At 32.6% G+C, this 19,985-nt stretch overlaps 1 protein-coding gene across 1 annotated transcript in view; it reads left to right on the plus strand.

The window, feature by feature from the left end:
• Window positions 1-19,985, plus strand: part of LOC133332627 (small ribosomal subunit protein uS9m) — a 59,852-nt gene that overhangs the window by 28,686 nt on the left and 11,181 nt on the right. The gene's annotated exons all lie outside the window — the stretch shown is intronic.

Below are 19,985 nucleotides of genomic sequence, written 5' to 3' on the forward strand. Positions count from 1 at the left end.
TGGTATTACGAATTGGCTATTGGCTAATTTATTACTTTCTATTCTCTTTGTGTGTAGAAAACGTCTCTGCCAAAAATGAAAAAATATTGATGTACTTTTTAGGGTAGCTCCCATATAACGATACCGTCCGAATTTCGGTATTTTGGGAAATTTGAGCTCGTTTTTCAATCGAATTTGCAGAAAATTAGTATTTTGTATTCTCATGGGCTAAAAAGTCTCCCTACAAAAAATGATAAATATTGGATAGGTTTTTGGGGAACATTCCATACAACGTCACCTTCCGAACTTCGGGATTTTACGTACATTTCTCAAGCAATTTGTCTGTAATTTGGTAGTATGGGTTCTCATTGGATAGAAAATCGTCCTACCAAAAATGAGAAATATTAATGCAATTTTAGGGTAGCTCTCATATAACGGTACCTTTCGAATTTCGATGTTTTGGGGATTTTGGTACATTTTTTAAGCAATTTGGCTGTAATTCGGTATTATGGGTTCTCATTGGATGGAAAATCTTCCTACCAAAAATGAGAAATATTAATGCAATTTTAGGGTAGCTCCCATATAACGGTACCTTCCGAATTTCGATGTTTTGGGGATTTTTGTACATTTTTCAAGCAATTTGGCTGTAATTCGTATGGGTTCTCATTGTGTAGAAAATCTTCCTCCCAAAAATAAGAATTATTGGTTTAATTTTTACGGTAGCCGTCATATAACGATACCTGCCAAATTTCGATGTTTTTTTGGGGTATTGGGTACATTTGTCAATAAATTTGCCTGTAATTCGGTATAATGGAATTTCTTTGGGTAGAAAATCATCCCACCAAAAAATGAGAAATATTGATGCATTTTTTAAGATAGCTCCCATATAACGATACCTTCCGAATTTCGATGTTATGGTGGTTTTGGGTACATTTGTCAACCGAATTGGCTGTGATTTGTTATTATGGGTTTTCATTGTGTAGGAAATCTCCCTATCAAAAATGAGAAATATTGATGCATTCTTTAGGATAGCCACCATATAGCGGCACCTTCCGAATTTCGATACTACATGGATTTTGTGTAAATTTTTCACGAAATGTGGATATAATTCGATAATATGGGTTTTCATTGGGTAGAAAATCTTCCCACCAAAAATAAATATTTTGGGGCATATTTTAGGGTAACTCTCATATAACGGTACCTTCCGAATTTCAATATTTTGGGGATTTTTAGCTCGTTCTTCAACCGATGTGGATGTAATTTATTATTTTGTATTCTCATTGTATCAGAAATCTTCCTGCCAAAAATGAGAAATATTGGTTAACTTTTTAGGATAGCCCCCATATAACGACACCTTCCGATTTTCGATGTTTCGATGGTTTTGGGAACATTTGTCAACAATATTGGCTGAAATTTAGTATTTTGTATTTTCATGGGATTGAAAATCTTCCTAACCAAAAATGAAATATATTGGTGCACTTTTTAGGCACTTTTTAGGGTCCCATGTAATGGCACCTTCCGAATTTCGGTATTGTGGTTAGTGTGAGCTCGTTTTTAACCGAATTGATTGTAATTTTGTATTGTGTCATTGTATCAGAAATCTTCCTACCAAAAATTAGAAATATTGATTGACTTTTTAGGGTAACTCCCATATAACGGCACTTTCCGAATTTCGATATTTTGGGTACATTTTTCAAGCAATTGGACTGTAATTCGGTATAATAGGTTCTCATTGGATAGAAAATCTCCATACAAAAAAAAATTATCAATATTCATGCATTTTTTAGATTAGCTTACATATATCGGCACATTCCGAATTCCGATACTAAGTGGATTTAGGATACATTTTTCAAGAAATTTGGCTTTAATTTGGTATTAGGAGTTCATATTATGTAGGAAATCTTCCTACCAAAAATAAAAAATATTGAATCACTTTACAGGGTAGCTCACATATTACAGCACCTTCCGAATATCGATGTTTTGGGTACATTTGTCAACCGAATTAGCTGTAATTTGTTATTATAGGTTTTCATTGGGTAGGAAATCTTTCTACCAAAAATGAGAAATATTGATGTACTTTTTAGGGCAGCTCCCATATAACGGCACCTTCCGAATTTCGGAATTCTGGGGATTTTGAGCTCGTTTTTGAACCGAATTGCCTGTAACTTGGTATTTTGCATTCTCTTTGTATAGGAAATCTTCCTACCAAATTAGAGATATTGGTTTAATTTTAAGGGTATCTGCTATATAATGGTACAATCCGAATTGGCTGATTTTTCAGTATTTTGCTTACTTTATGTTCTGCCCGACCACATTTACTTCTTGTTTCCTTATTTAAAAAAAAAAATTGAATTTTTCAGAATTATTTTTCAAAACTATTACTTAGTCATTTTCCATGTCAGACACCTTACAATTTGTTGCCTAATACAACAAACATGACTTAATGGAATTTCTCATGGAAATTCCTTCTCACTCTTGCCCCTCCCCCTTTACGATAATTGGATCTAGTTTGTGTTTATTATTGTTGTTCATACAAAAAAAAAAAGAAGATCAAAACTGATCGCCATAAATTGAATTTTATGCATGATTGGGTTACAACATGATTCTGTTACTTTTTTTCCAATTTTTTTCTCTTGTTGTTGTTGTTGCAGTTTTTAGCATTAACGTAATTGCAAAATTTCTTTGCTATTATTTCACTATTTTTTTTAATTTTAATTGTTGTTGTCTAATTCAATTTTAATTTTTATTTATTTTCTCTATGGGTTTTTGATTTTTCACAAATAATTGTTTGCAGGGTATGGGGTTTTGAAAGTGGACAACAACAAATTCAGCACAAACACTTTAATATTAGCACCTTGATGATTTTCTTTACAAGTTTTTTTTACACGTTTCCGTAAATACGCGAATATTTTTCTCTTGTAGAGAATTCTCGACGAAGGTTTGCGAACTTGCTGCGGCCACCGCTGAATACCAATTAATTTTAGTAATTAATATTTTTATAAGGGCAGATATTTGGAAACCTATTTTGAGTGGCTAATTTTTGGCATTATGATTTTTTGTTTTTATTTTTTTGGAAACAGAATAGCGTCACTTTTAAATATCAGCAGCATGGAGTCTAGAAATGTTTTTTTTTTTTTTTCTTTTGCAAATTTTTTTGTCATTCGTTATCTTAGCTGGTATTTGATTTGATTTTGATGTTCTTATCTTTTGAAACAAACAAAAAAAATTATCAACCGCATTATCCAGCATCCCCAATCACTTCTCATCATCATCATCATTATCTCTCTGGCCATGCCAGCGTCGTCTTCATATCGGCGTTATCTTAAATTTTGATAAAAACGTAACTGCAGATGCTTTAGTTACTTAAAATAAAATAAAAAATATATATACTCTCTACATCACTAGCTTACAATTTTCGGAACCTTACCCCTTTAGGAAAATAATTCATAATTGGCTTACAATATTCCTAAAATAATGGAAACCCATTTTGTCCGCAGAAAAAAAAAAATAAAAAACTAGGAAAAATACTTCAACGTGATTCTCTATATATAGCTTATAATTTTTGGGAACCTTATTTTAATTTTAGGAAATTTTAGGAAAAAAATCCCAAATTACATAGCATTGCTCTCGTTCTTTAGGAAAAGAATTCCTAATTTGCTTACAATATTCCCAAAAATAATAGCAACCCATTTTGTCTGCAAAATAAAATAAACAAGTGAAAAGCGTTAAGTTCGGCCGGGCCATAGATATACTGACAGGTACCTGAAATGAAAATATAGGGAACATACCAAAAAATGGACCTATACCGACATTTCTACAAACCGATTATGTAAACAATAATTTTTAATAGAAAATTATACCCTCAGCCTTATGGCTAATTAGTAGTGTGTCTACACTTTCACACGTTGAAAATTTGCCTCATCGAAATATTGGTTCTAGACCCCATGTTTCTTTGGACCAAATCGGTTTCAGAAAAATTTGATTTCATCCCATCTTATTATGTCTTCCAAACTTGGTTCCAAAGTCCAAATTTGGGGAATATGGGTCCATGCATTCTGGTACCTCCCGCACAGGGGCTACGACTAAGCCTAAATGCGGGCTATAGTTCACATATAATTCATTATCGAACCGTACGTTCTAGTTTTTTATATCGATATCCTTCGCAGGTGAAATGATTACAACAGCTGAAAAATCAGATAATTATTAATATAAATAAAAATGGGGTTATATGGGGACTACGCCTAAAAGGGATTGACTATTAATAATTATTGGTAGGGAGATTTGTTTCCATATACGGCTACAAAATACCAAATTTCAGCGAATTCGGTTGAAAAACGCGCTCAAGAACCCCAAAATAACGAAAATTTGGGGTACCCTTATATAGGGGCTACCAAAAAAATGGACTTATATATATATAACTTTTAGTGGAGATATTTGGTACCCAATAAGAACCTAATGTACGAAATTTCCGCGAATTCGGTTGAAAAACGCGCTCAAGAACCCCAAAATACCGAAAATTTGGGGTACCCTTATATAGGGGGCCACCAGAAAAAAATTGACCTATATTCATAATTTTTTGTGGAGTGATTTGAAACCTATTAAGAACTCAAAGTACTAAATTACAGCCAATTCGGTGGAAAAATACGACCAAAATTAGGAGGTACCGTTATATAGGGTCTACCAGAAAAAGTGGACCCATATTTATAATTTTTTGTGGAGACATTTAGTAAGAACCCAATAAAGCAAATTTCAGCGCATTCGGTTGAAAAGCGCGCTCAAGAACCCCAAAATACCGAAAATTGAGGGGTACCCTTATATGGGAGCTATGCCTAAACGTGGACCGATATATCCCATCTTCGAACTTGACCTGCCTGCAGACAAAAGACAACCGTATGCAAAATTTCAGCACCCTATCTCAATTTCTTCGGAAGATAGCGTGATTACAACAGACGGACAGACGGACGGACATGGCTAGATCGTCTTAGAATTTTACCCTGATCATGAATATATATACTTTATAGGATCGGAAATGAATATTTCGGTGAGTTACAAACGGAATGACAAAATTAATATACCCTCCATACTATGGTGGAGGGTATAAAAAGATGAGCTAATTAATCAGGTGGTCTCTTTAAATGAGGTGTCTTTATAGATGAGCTGAAGAGCCTTAAAAATTATTCATGATTTCTAATCAAGGTTTAAGAAACTTTCAATCTTCGAAAATATACGCTAATATATCATAAATATACGATAGAATCCATTCGGCTTAAATTTTGTGCTGAAGCCCATAAAAATATTTGGTTGTAAATCCATGCATATATCCCGGAAATATATATTTGAAAATTAAGAATTTTCCGCCTAAAAATATACCTCAAAATACACTTTTATAAGCCTCAACATAGGCCTCAGTACATATTATTAAAAATTCATGTCTAAAGCAGATCGCTAAAGAAGTTCAGGATAACATCCGAAAAAAATATTTGTTAGACCCACTTCTAAAGGCATTTGGGGAAACCAGACCTAATGAAACTCACGATAGAATATTAAAATATTCTTCAAAATCCACACGTAATCAAGCCCAGAAGAGTCAAACTTTAATACAGCTCAACATAGCCCCTGGAAATATGCTCAAAATCTCTAAATAGTCAATCTGAAAATAATCCCAAAAATGATGCTTTAAAACATACGGATAATGAAGTTTCGAATAGCCTCTGAACATGTGCTTCAAAATCCACGCTTAATAAGCTTTTAAATATTTGATTAGCCCCTGAAGATATGCTTTAAAATCCATGCCTATTGAATATTAGAATATCTCCTGAAAATATGTTTTAAAATCTGTACTTAACGAAACCCAGCATTGGCCCTGAAGATATTCTTGAAAATGTACACCCATTCGAGCTTGAATTGATCTTGAAAATATGTTTAAATAAATGTACGCCTCTGGGATCACAATATATTATAAAAAATTCATGCGTTTTGGAGTTCAGTATAACCTCTGGAATATTCTTAAAAAACACCCATTCGAGTCTCTGAATAACCTTGAAAATATGTTTAAATAAATGTAGCCTCATTATAAAAAATCTAAAATATATTTAAAAAATTCATGCGTTTTGGAGTTCAGTATAACCTCTGGAATATTCTTAAAAAACACGACTAATAGAGCTCGAAATAGTCTCTGAATAACCTCCTATACTATTCTTTACAATCCAGGTCTAATAGAGCCTCAGCATTGTAAAAAATCTAAAATAATTTAAAAAAATCTACATATTTAAAAGCATTGTAGAGTCTCTGGAAATATTGCTCAAAATCCACATCTACGAGGGCAGTTCGGAAAGTTCTTAGCCTAACAAAAAAGCACAGTATAAACAGAAAAAAATTAAGTGTTTTGGATACTTCTATCTCTGTTATGAACACATGTAAATTTTTGTTTCGATCTGGCAACTCCTTCATATAGAAGCATGTGTTCCAGACACATCCGCAATTTTTTACAATGGAAAAATTAGAAATGCGCGCTTTCATTGTAAAAAAAATTGCTCTCGTAATGAATATCAGAGTGGCCCTTTGAAAACACTTCATAAAATATATTTCATAATCCACGACTAATGGCGCTCAGCACAGCACAGCCTATAAAAAATATTTAAAATATCATGCCTTATAGAGCTAGATTGATAATTTTGGGAACCTCATCTCAATATTTTGCCTAGTGGAAAAATGGAATTCGAAATAGCCTCTGAAAAATTATGCCGAATTGGACCCCTGTATATTTTCCCAAAATATTCTTAGAATGAAAGAAAGATCAGCAGAGCCTCCGAAAATTATCATAAAATCGGCAATAAGAGATCTGTAAAGGCTTCAAAAAAAAAAAATCTTAAAAATTTAGACGTCGTATTAAATCGAAAAATATTCTTAAAGAATCCGCATCAAAAGCTTTAAATAGTCTAAAAAATGAATTCAAATTTAAGCTCAGAATAGCCCCTGAAAATATACCTAAATCTCCATGCCAAATGTAGCAAGAAAAACATCCTAAAATATATCTTAAAATGTCCGCATTATGAAGTTTCCAATGGGCCCTGAAAATATGCCTAAAAATGTTATTCGAATAGCCCCTGGAAATATGCTTTAAAATTCATACCTAATGAAACTCAGAATGTCAAATGACCCACGGCTTATGGGTTCAAAAATCCAGAACAAAATAGTCTCTAAAAATCCGCGAAAATCTCTAATGAAGCTCAGAATAATCTCTGAAAATACTTCTAAAAATCCACGACTAATAAAACATAGAACTAACAAAACATAGAATTGCCTCTAAAAAAATTAAAAAATCCAGGACGTATACAGCTTAGAATAGTCTCTGAAAATGCCATGAAATTCAGGATTTGTAAGTGTAACTTTAGGTCATCATCCACCCTCCTTACTTGTGCCATTTTTTATCTTTTTTTCCTTTTCTTTTTATAGAGTTTAGAACGGCCTCTGAAAATTCCATGAAGTCCAGGACTGTCAGAGTCATGAAAATAGCCATGAAGAGTCCATTAAACTAGGATTAATAGAACTTAGAATAGCCTCTGAAAATATGCTTCAAATCCGATGGTATTTAACTCAACATAGTCCCTGAAAATATGCAGCTCTAATAAAGCTCTCTGAAAAATTTCCCCGCGAAATAAAGCTGTGAAAATATTCCGATTTTGGTATTTATTCCTCACATTTGTTTGCCAGTGTAACATTAGGTCATCATCCACCCTCCTTACTTGTGCCAATTTTTATCATTTTTTTTTCCTTTTCTTTTTATAGAGTTTAGAACGGCCTCTGAAAATTCCATGAAGTCCAGGACTATCAGAGTCATGAAAATAGCCATGAAAAGTCCATTCAACTAGGATTAATAGAACTTAGAATAACCTCTGAAAATATGCTTCAAATCCGATGGTATTTAACTCAGCTAAGCACCTGAAAATATGCTTACAAAATTCTCATATAATGACTCTCAACATAGCCCCTGAAAATATGCAGCTCTAATAAAGCTCTATGAAAAATTTCCCCGCCAAATAAAGCTTTGAAAATATTCCGATGTTCGTATTTATTCCTCACATTTGTTTGCCAGTGTTGCAATAGGTCACCATCCACCCTCCTTACTTGTGCCAATTTTTATCTTTTTTCTTCCTTTTATTTTTATAGAGTTTAGAACGGCCTCTGAAAATTCCATGAAGTGCAGGACTATCAGAGTCATGAAAATAGCCATGAAAACTCTATTAAACTAGGATTAATAGAACTTAGAATAGCCTCTGAAAATATGCTTACAAAATTCTCATAATAATGACTCTCAACATAGCCCCTGAAAATATGCAGCTCTAATTAAGCTCTATGAAAAATTTCCCCGCCAAATAAAGCTTTGAAAATATTCCGATTTTCGTATTTATTTCCCACATTTGTTTGCCAGTGTAGCATTAGGTCATCATCCATCCTCCTAACTTGTGCCAATTTTTATCATTTTTTTTCCTTTTCTTTTTTCAGTTTTTATCAAAACATGTCATCACAAGGTATCTCTTGTTGGTGGTGACATTTGTTTGATATTTTTTTTTTTTATTTATTTTTTTAGAATTTATCCGACACGAATTTTTGTTATCTAATTTGTTTTTGTTATTATTTTGGGTCTCGGTTATCATTCTTTTTATCTCAGATATCTTAGAACTGTATTAGAATTCTTGACGATTCTTGAAAACCGAACGTGCGTGTCAACAACTTTTGTTTTTCACTCTAAGGAAAATTAATCGACATTTCGACAAGAATTCGAAAAGGAAGGGAAGATTTCTGAAAATCAGATTTTATTTGCTTGTGGAAGTAATTGGAATAACATTTTTAAAATATAATTCAGGTTTCAATTTATTATGTATCAATATATTATATACTCGTAGAAATTTATAGATTTATTAAAATATTTTAGATATAACCAGTGAGCGGAGCAGTATAATCGGACGGGGACAACCATACAATACCCTACACAACTCCAACGGAACTCTTATTTTCTGGTGATATTTTTTCCGAGCCTGGGCAATATTTCGTGATATTTGCACCCTTCAACAGCTCATCTTCCTTACACCGTCATATTTTCCGAATATTACTAATATTCAGTATAGCGCTTCTAATAAATTTTCTAATAAAAAAAAAACACAAAAATTTATGTTTTTGGTCCATTTTATCCCAAAATTACTATCTGATCATCACCGAAAATTATAGGCATTGACCATAACTGGAACCACATGGAAAATTTCAAAACGATCAACGCTATATTTCCGCCCTCTAGTGTGATAATGGCCTACTAAATAATATCTGAATACGTAAACACCTGTAAATATTTAAGTGTAACTCCCACATCCGAGTACATACGACAATATAATTGGTATCAATTTAAAGGTCAATCACTCCTCTTGGGTGTACTATCAACTTCCGCGGGCCTGTGTCCTTCAGGAGTAAATATATACGCGCTATAAAATACAAATTTTGCCATTTTTCACACAAAATTGAGGGCCCATTTGACCCGCTAAATATTGACAGATCTTCATCAAACCAGGCATGCTTATTCTCCGGCCCGATCTCCTCCACGTAAAATTTTGCAATGTTTAGGCCATAGTTTCGGCCTCTGGAGCGATCAGAAAATCGGACAAAAATACACTTTAACACGGTGAAAATGTGCCTCAATGTCGTTCTAGACCCCATGTTTCTTTGGACCAAATCCGTTTCAGAAAATTTAGATTTCATCCAAACTTTGCCCATCTTATTTCTCCAAACTTAGTTCAAATTCGAAGATGGGAAAATCGGTCCAATCCTTCTGGAACCTCCACACAGAGACTAGGTCTAAATGCGGCTATAGTTCATTACGAACCTTAGGTTCAAATTTTTTATCTCTCTATCCTCCGCAGGTGAAATGATTACAACAGAGTCTTAGAACCAAACTCAAAATGCGGAACAAATCAGATAACTATTTTAATATAAAAAAGGGGGTTATATGGGGACTACCCCAAAAAGGGGGCGAATATTAAAAATTTTTGGTAGGGAGATTTGTTACCATATACGACTACAAAATACCAAATTGCAGCAAATTCGATTGAAAAACGCGCTCAAGAACCCCAAAATACCGAAAATTGGGAGAACCCCTATATGGGGGCTATCCGAAAAATGGACCTACAGTCATAATTTGTGGAGAGATTTGCTGCGCAATAAGAACCCAAAAACGCGCTCAAGAACCCCAAAATACCGAAAATTGGGGGTACCCTCATATGGGGGCTGCCCGAAAAAATGGGCCTATATTTATAATTTTTTTTGGAGAGATTTGATACCCAATAAGAACTCAAAGTACTAAATTACAGCCAATTTGGTGAAAAATGCGGTCAAAACCTCCCCAAAGCTGAAAATTGGGAGGTACCGTTATATGGGGGCTACCAGAAAAGGTGGACCTAAAGTTATAATTTTTAGTTGAGAAATTTGGTATCCAAAAAGAGCCCATTTTACCAAATTTCAGCGAATTTGGTTGAAAAACGTGCTCAAGAACCCCAAAATACTGAAAATTTGGGGGAACCCTTATATGGGAGGTATGCCTAAACGTGGACCGATATAGCCCATCTCCGAACTTGACCTGCCTGCAGACAAAAGACGACTCTATGCAAAATTTTGGCGTTCTATCTCAATTCTTTTAGACGCTAGAGTGATTACAACAGACAGATGGACATGCTTAGATCGTCATAGAATTTTACGCTGATCAAGAATATATATACTTTATAGGGTCGGAAATGATTACTTCGATGCGTTACAAACGGAAAAACAAAACTAATATACCCTCCATACTATGGTGGAGGGTATAAAAATCAGCTTGAGCCCGGCTGGGATTTGAAAACTGGTTCCCATGGCATCTGTTGATTTCCGGTGCCATAGCTTTCAAAGCCACCTCCTTATCTTCCTAAGGTTGCACAATATGCAGTTGCATACCATTGAAAAAAATATTGTAGTCTGTATGGAAAAAAAGTCCGTCACTACAAGAAAAATCTGCTCTGAAAAGGAATGTTCTGGTGTGATGCCAAATGTCCGAACCTTGACACGGTTGAATTTAATTCGTAGATGCAATTTCGCAACAATAGTCGACATAAATACAACTTATCAAGTAAAGACATTTGTAAGCCACATTTCCCAATATGCCTGATGAGCCGCTTAACCAACGGCGAAACGCGTCGCATAGTGGTGGGAATGTAGTATCTCTCGGGCTTTCCTTTTCATTGCAACTCCGATCATGTAGCTCATCTCGAAAGAGAAATTAATAAAATATTACGTTTTTCCTTCTCCAACCTACCAATGATAAAAAAAAAACAAAATTCCATTTATAATAATTGAATAGAAAATACAATTAAATTTAAAACAATAATTACAAATAGTTTTTTGTTTATAGTTTTGCAACAAAATGACAACCTTCATGTTTGACAACAATAACTTTTATATACATTTAATTATAGTACATCATTATTTTTATTAATTGTTATATATATATTTAATTATTATGACAGTGTGATAAACAAAACAAAGGAATGAAAGAGAAAAAACGCTCTGACAAACGAATTTGTCAGCAGAAAACAAAAATGCAATTTCGACCAAAACAAAATAAAAATGTTCAAAGTCCATGGTCTTTTGGGTTAGGAAACTCCCAAAATTTCAATTTTTTTAATATAATTTTTATATTTTTTTTCTCAGATTAATATTCCGTAATTTAATTTTATGGCCAATAATTTAGATTAAAACAGTCTCTGTGTCTAATCTTTGTAGAAAAAGACAGCAATATAAATATTTGTAATAATACAGAGAGTAACAATAGGAGGTACACAGGCTATAGTAAAAGAGCTATGCAGACAATACTTCTTAAAATTCCAAACGCATTGAATAGAATAGCATCTTTAAAAATATTAAAAATCCATAACTTATAGAGTTTAGAATAGCATCTGAAAATGCTATGAAATTCAGGACTAATAGTGTTTAGAATTGTCTCTAAAAATTCCACGAAATCCAGGATTAACATAGCTGAAAATAACCATGAACCATTAAACTAGGATTAATAGAGCTTACTAAAAATACATGACTTATAGAGCTTAGCATAGCCTTAGCTTAGCCTCTGAAAATATTCTTAAAAAAACAAAAATCCAAACCTAATTAAAATTTGAAATAATCTTAAAAATCCATCAAAGTCTAATATAGCCTAGCTGCGCATAGCCCAATAAAAATTCGAATTACGTTTTTTAAAATGTTCTTAAAAATCCCCATCTAATGGAGCTCTGAGCTATAACTAGGACTTACAACTACGAAAAAAAAAAATAAAACAAAACAATTAAACTAAAATTAAATATACTTAAACTACATAAAAAAGCTACCCCCTATGTGTTCCAGGTGTAGAGTAAGAATAAAAGTTTTGGCCAGATGAATTTGACCCTCCTTGAATTATTCCTAAGGCGGAAAGATAATTCGTATTCGTCCAACTAAATTCACGTTCGCTGTTTAACATTTCCTGAAAAATAGACCCATTAAAATCGACAAGTCTTTCTACGAATCGCTTCATCAAATCAAGTGCATATGCTGAAAGTCGTGTAATTTTGCTCTGATTATAAATGAATTCATTTGAATATCGCTTAGTATGTGACTGAAAATTTCGACCTAAGCATTTCCGAATAATGTTCCGCTCAAAAACTTCTAATTTCTTCATCGTGGTTGGAGAAATGTTGAACCAAATAGTAAAGGCATACAGAAGGACAGGACGTATGCTAACTTTGTAAAGGAATAATTTAGTTCTAACTGATAAAAATTTGTTGTTAAATAAATTTGAAAATGCACCTTTAATGCGATTCGCTCTTTCCAAATTATAATCAGCATGTCTGTTGAATTTTAGAAGGTGGTTGAAATTAACTCCTAAGTATTTAAGGTTATCAGTGAACCCAATTTCATCACTATCCAAATGCAGCTCTAACTGTTTACTTTCCGGCACTACAGTATATTTGCATTTTCCGGAAGCATTTCTAATGCAAATTGCTTTACTCTTTGCGGCATTAATTTTAATGCCCCATTGCGAATAAAAATATTTCACTCGGTTAAGATGCGATGAAACATGTTGAAGAGCAACTGACGGGGACTCATCGTGAGCGTAGAGGAGAGAGTCGTCGGCATAAAGTATACCCTTGGATCCATCAAATACATGGGGAAAGTCGTATATGGATATATTATATAAATGAGGTGCTAATATGGATCCTTGCGGCACGCCGCAGGATACATCACATAAGGATGACAGGACGTTTTCAATTTGAGCATAGAATTTCCTTTCGTCGAAAAAGCTTTTAAAAAGCTTCACTGTCGTTGGTTGAAACCCAATCTCAATCATTTTGAATAAAATGCCATTGTGATAGACTTTGTCAAAGGCTTTTTCGACGTCAAGTGACACCGCCACAGTGCATCGTTTTTCCCTAAGATTCTGGATAATATCGTTGTGGAATTTCAGAAGAGCATGAGCTGTTGAATTTCCCTTCTTAAAACCAAATTGATATTGGGAAATATAAGGACCACTCAACTCAGCATCCATTTTTTCCTTAATAATTTTTTCGAAAAATTTTCCAAGATTTAAAAGAAGTGAAATCGGTCTTAAGTTATTAATATCACTGTCTCCAGATTTTTTTCTTATAGAAACAAGTTTTGATATCTTCCAAGCTCTCGGAAAATAACCGTTGTTTATACAATTATTAAATAATATTGTCATATACTCCAATAAACGTCTATAAAATATGCTTTAAAAATCTACAGCTTATAAAGTTCGAATTAGCCTCTAAAATATGCTTTACAATTCCACGGCAATGTTCGGATTCACCTCTAAAAATATTTTTTACAAATCCAAGCCTTAAAAAATTCGGATTAAGCTCTAAATGTATGCTTTACAAATCCATGCCTTATAATGTTTGGATCAACCTCTAAAAATATACTTTACAAATCCAAGTCTTGTAAAATTCCGATTAGCCTCTAAAAATATGCTTTACAACACACACCTTATAAAGTTCGATTCACCTTTAAAAATATGCTTTACAACACACACACCTTATAAAGTTCGATTCACCTTTAAAAATATGCTTTAGAAATCCATGATTATTCCGGATATATTCCAGGAATTTCTAAGGTATTCAATAGCTATGCACTTATAGGAAGAATTGTTAAACATAATTACCATTTATTTCATGTTCTTCAAATTTTCAAATGTGACGCCCTAAAATATGCACCACATTTTTTTTTATTATTTCAATAATAAACTTCCCAATGATTCATTGTCGTACCTTTTTGTTACTAGCAATTAAGAAAACACAAAAAAAAAAAACATTTAAATTACAAGTTTCCGTTTTAATTTCCAATTAGAAATTTTTGTAAACAATGATTTATAGACTTCAAAATAATTAAGTGTAATAATTTTCCTTATGAGACTTGTTTTCCCTTTGATAAATAGATACGAAGCATTATTTTACTACTCATTATTATTATTATTAATAACAGCAGATCAGATATATCATCAGCATTCCGAGAAAAATTATGATCACCATTACTATCATCCAAAGAAATAAAATCCCAACAACAACAACCACAATTGATTTAAATTTTGTAATTGAATAAAAAAAAATAAATGTTGATAACAAAATATTAGTGACAAAGAAATCTGAATAAACAACAGAAAATGTCACAAAGAAATGCCGAGTAATTCAAACAAAAAAAGTCTGTAGCAATTTTTGTTGTCACTAAAATGGCGCTTCATAGCAAAGAAGAAGACGAAAAAAAAAACGAAAAAAGACACACAAAAAAGGGGAAACGACGTCATAGTTTCAAACTTCCGTTGTTTTGATCAGCCATTCAAAAGCGATTTAAACGCTCGCACGAAACGTTTAAAATCTCGCTGACCGGTAAATACAAAAACAACAAAAAAAAAGAACAAAATAATTACATTCCTCGTAATAAATTCCAAATTATAAACTAAGTTTTTGATGACAAACAGACCTGATTTAGATTCATCTTTAATGGATTTTTTATTTTATTTTTTATTGTCGGCTAGAGAGACCGGAAGTCGATGAACTTTGAAGATGCACACACACAGACACGCAAATACTAGAGCAAAAGATAATTATCTGACATAATGTGGTGGTGTAATTTTAAATATCTTAAAAACAAAAATTCTTAATTTTATTTTCAAATGCTATTTTGAGCTCCATTAGACGTGGAGATTTTCAGAGTCTATTATTTGCTTCAAAGGATAACAATTTTAGACGTTTATATTTCAGAAGCTAGGCTGTACTCCAATATGCGTGAGACTTCAGAAGTATTTACAGAGGCTTTTTTAGCCTCATTAGTGGGGATACATAGTTGAGCTTAAAAGTCGACTTTTCGATTTTTGCCTCTGACCAAAAAGTCGGTTTTAGACTCTTCGATGTTTGCCTTTCATTAAAAAGTTGACTTTTCGATCTTTCAAATTTGTCAAACTAGTTCAAAATAGATTTTTGACTTTCAACGACCTATGCAAAATCGATGGATAATATAAAATTGCGGAATGTGTAATTTTTGGGCAATTTGGGCTTTGTGGTAATAAACCAAATATTTATGATTAAAATCGAAAGACGACTTGAAAAATCGACATTTTAATTTCCTTAAAGATCAAAAGTCGACTTCGACTTTTAGACTTTTCAATACAAAAAAGTCGCTTAATCGATTAGTCAAAAATCGATTTACTTATACATATTCGTTAGCAATTTCTAGATTATCTTCATAGGCTATTTGGAGTGTGAATTTTGTAAAATATATTCAAATATTTTACAAATCTAAATTACGAATATTTTCAGAGACGATGCTGTCGTAATTTGGAATAATTTTAGTATATTTTTTGGTGTGCATATTTAAGAATAATTTGATGTTTAATAATATAATCAGAGACTAATCGGAACATTATTAGGCGTGAATATTTTACGACTCTTTGGAAATGATTTCTAGTAAACATTAACGTTATACGGACCTGGCACCCTCTTTGTGTATATGATTTCATTTAAGATGGACTTAAATCGTTAATTTGTCATACTAAAAATTGAATACTCCATACATTGCATTTCCAAATTGCCATAGAGGCAAGGTGATTTTGTGCAGAACTATTTCATTTTTGGTCATCGCTACTTAGGCAATCCAGAATAGTTTCTTTTTCTCCCCTCATTAAACTCAAGTCCCGGAAGTCCCAGACTGCTGTCGAAGCGTTATGATTTCTTCCTATGTAAAAGGGTTTTTAAAAAAAGGATTTAAATCGTTAATTTCTCATAGTTGAAATTGAACACTCCGTATTTCGTACGGAGTCAAGGGGACTTAGTGCTGAACTCTTTTTATTTTAATTTTCTTCGTAATTAGTATTCTAAAAATCAGAATTGAGTCTCCCTTGTGGGACTCTTGTACTCATGACTATATACATACGTATGTGTAAATGTTCGCTCTGCTGTTTTCTTTTTTTATTTGTCGCAATTTCAATTCAATAACAATGGCCAGTTAATAGCCAGGAATAAAAAAGGGTCAGGTGGGGGTGGACTGGCAGGCAGTCTATATGATGTCTTGATTTGTTACTGTGTTGTTGATGATGATTTATTTGACGATCTTCACACTTGAATTTTTTCATTCAGAATCTCAGGAGCAGCAATAAATGATAATTTTATTTTTCAAATTCTTTCTCAACTTGAGCTATTGTTAATTTTTTTAGCTTTTAACATGGCAGAGACGTGGTTGGCTGGGTTTAAAAGGGGACAAATAAATACTATATAAAATTATATATTTTTAAGTGATTATTTATACTCTCTCGAGTCGAGCTTGATGATCTAAGTTTTGCAATGAAAAGGAAAGCAAGGAGAAGAACCTGCGTACCCACCATTATGCGACACGTTTCGCCGTTGGTTAAGCGGCTCATCAGGCATATTGGCCTATGTGGCATTACAAAGGTCGTGCGTTGATATCTTGTATTTATTCCGCCCTGATTCGAAATTTGCATATGCGAATTAAATTCAAATTTGTCAAAGTTCGACATTTGTATTCATTCTAGGAACAGTCCTTTTCAAAGCAGATTTTTTGTTGTAGTGATGGATATCCACACACCTCCAATTGCTTCCATGGTATACACATGTTTTTGCGCAACCGTTTAGGAAGTGTGTTGATGACTCAGAAGGTTAAGTGGTCTGGGCAACATTTGTGTTGCTCCGAGGACCTAGGTTCGAGCCCTAGCCGTGCTCAGCTGAAATTAATTTTTGTTATTTGAATTTTGCCTTGTAAGGGCAGTGATCATTTGAAAGTAATTTTAAGTGATTATTTATACTATTTACTCGAAAGAGAATAGCATGAAACCACTTTTCACAATTTAATTCATCTTCATAATTAAAGATTAGTACCTCTCCATCCAAAACGGATAGCAACATTTTCATTCAGCCTCCTATCAGAAGTCCAAATATTCTACAATGTCCCTTTAAAATGGCCTTATTATAGAATATTAATTTATATTAATACCAATCATTTATTCTTCCTTGCTCTCTTGACATATTTTTTTCTCTCAGTGTATTTCTGAGAAACGCAACTACAACCACATGTGATGCTCGTTAAAATGACACCACTAGCCGTTAGGCGAAATCCCATCATCTTCATCAGTTTAGATTTTCTGCAATATCGTTTCTGTTTATTCTTTTTCTTGTTTTCTTTACTATTTTTCTACACATGATCTGCCCTTGAACCTGAGCAAAAAAATGAAAAGACGCAACGTAGCTTTATGATGATGATATCTTCAATTTGTAAACCTGATGCCATAGAGCGCAAAACTCACACACCTACAAACAATAAAAAACAGTTTTTCTTTTCATTGGGGGAGAGTAGACGTTTTAGAAGAGGAATAAGAAGAAGAAGAGATGTATACTAACTATAACAGCAATGATGATGATGATGTTGTTGATAACAACAACAACAAATTTATTATTAATCATTCTTTTGTTATGCTTACTGGGTTAATATAATATTATATGAAGAAGAAAAAACAGAATATATGAAGAGTTTTTTGGAGGAGCAACAACAACAAAAACGCCATTTAATTAAAGCATTAATGTACAAAATAGTAGGATAGCGGTGATTGCTAATCACGTATTCTCTTTTTGTCACTCATTTTTAATGATTATCTCTGAGTTACGCTCTCACACAATTGCTCTCAATTTAGTTCTGTTCAACTCTGTTTGTTCTCTGTCTCTTTAAACTCTCTCAATATCATTGATTAAAATATCAACAAAATATCCTTGTTTACATATATATATATATATATATATCTTGAAATTTCTATTCACCATCTTTGTTACGTTTGTCTTACTGACACATTTCTTGAGAGAAAAAAAAAACAGAAGCGCGCCTGTTTCGTTGACAGTGATTAATAAATCACTTTGAACTGTTAGCACAAAAAAAACAACTACACTTCAAATGAAGACAAACCAAACCATTGCTCTCTGACTCCCAAACTTTTTTCTCTCCTCCTTTTCGTCTGTTTATGCATGTCATTGATTACGAAGATCAATAAAAAAGAATATTTTTATTTAATTTATTTATTACAAACAATTGAAGCTTTTGCAAATTTCTTGAAATTTCCATTGAACTCAAGTGTGTCCGCGTTATTTCTGTTAAATGTGACGTCTGTCCTACTGCAAACAGAAGAGAGTTAGAGAGAAAGTAGGTGTGGTTTGTGTTGTGACATCAATTAATCAATCACTTTGAGCTGTTAGCTTTCAAATTGCCTAGCGGGTGTTTTAATCGTCACATTTTACACATTATTATTAATATTATTTTTTTATTAATTATGAATATTTATTTGGGGATATTTTCTAGGGGATTTTTATTTTACACCTTAAAATTTCTTTTGCACACAGATAATAAATTTATTTTTAAATATGACTCGGTCAATACCATGTGATGTTTACTTAATGTAATTATCGTTGTGATCAATACGTTTATGTTGCGTATACGTTTATGCGTACGTATGATAATGAGCCTTTTTCTACCTCTACTATTTGAGGATTTATTTGCCATACATGCAAAGGAATTGACAATTGAAACCCACTGGGTTAACGAAATCCGGTTAAATGTAAACCTACTATAAATCGAATATTTTAATTTTTAAATACATAAATATTTAATTAATAAATAAATGTTTTTAGAATGACAGAAAAAAATACAAAAATAAAAAATATATATTGAAAATTGTTTTCAAGCTGTGATATTGACATTTTTGAGGGCGCCAAATGAGTTAATTGTTTATTTAATAAACAACTCCAGGGAATTTTACTTTAGGTTGCTTCTTAACATAATTATCATCAAATCTCAACATAAGCGTGGGTTGCTAAATGAATTTATAGCCAAAAGCTATACGTCGCCGCCATGTACATTTGGAATAGGTTTTAGTCTCATCGAAAATATCAACGCAAATTTTGTTGTTAATTGAATTTTATGCTTTAAGTTTATTGTTAATTAATTATTATTTTATTTATTTTATCTTCACACATTTACGTTAAGGTCAATCAACTTTTATTGCTTATGTACGGTCGATAAAGAAACTATTAGGCATGCAATAACTTGCGACTAAAAGTGAAAAAAGGGATAGGTATTTTTAAATACTAATTATATTTTATTCGTAGTTCCTTCACGATTGATTTATTTCATAGAATCTACTTTTAAAAACTTCAAATTTTTAAATCCACAGAAATGTAAAGGCACTGGGAAAATGTAAGATTAACCTTTATACCCTTATTTTTAGGCTTTGAAGTATTGCAAAAATCCATAATTTTTCATAGGTTTTTGGAAAATAATTTATAGTTCTGGAAAATATATTTGTTTAAAATCCACTCTCTTTTATATTCTTTGAAAATTTTTTTTTTTAATATTCTCTCTTTTATACCCTCGAAATATATTTTTTAACAAAT

Source organism: Musca vetustissima, unplaced genomic scaffold (genome assembly GCF_032173495.1).
Source record: "Musca vetustissima isolate MV318-11 ecotype Yass unplaced genomic scaffold, APGP_CSIRO_Mvet_v1 utg2910, whole genome shotgun sequence".
Lineage (NCBI taxonomy): Eukaryota > Metazoa > Arthropoda > Insecta > Diptera > Muscidae > Musca > Musca vetustissima.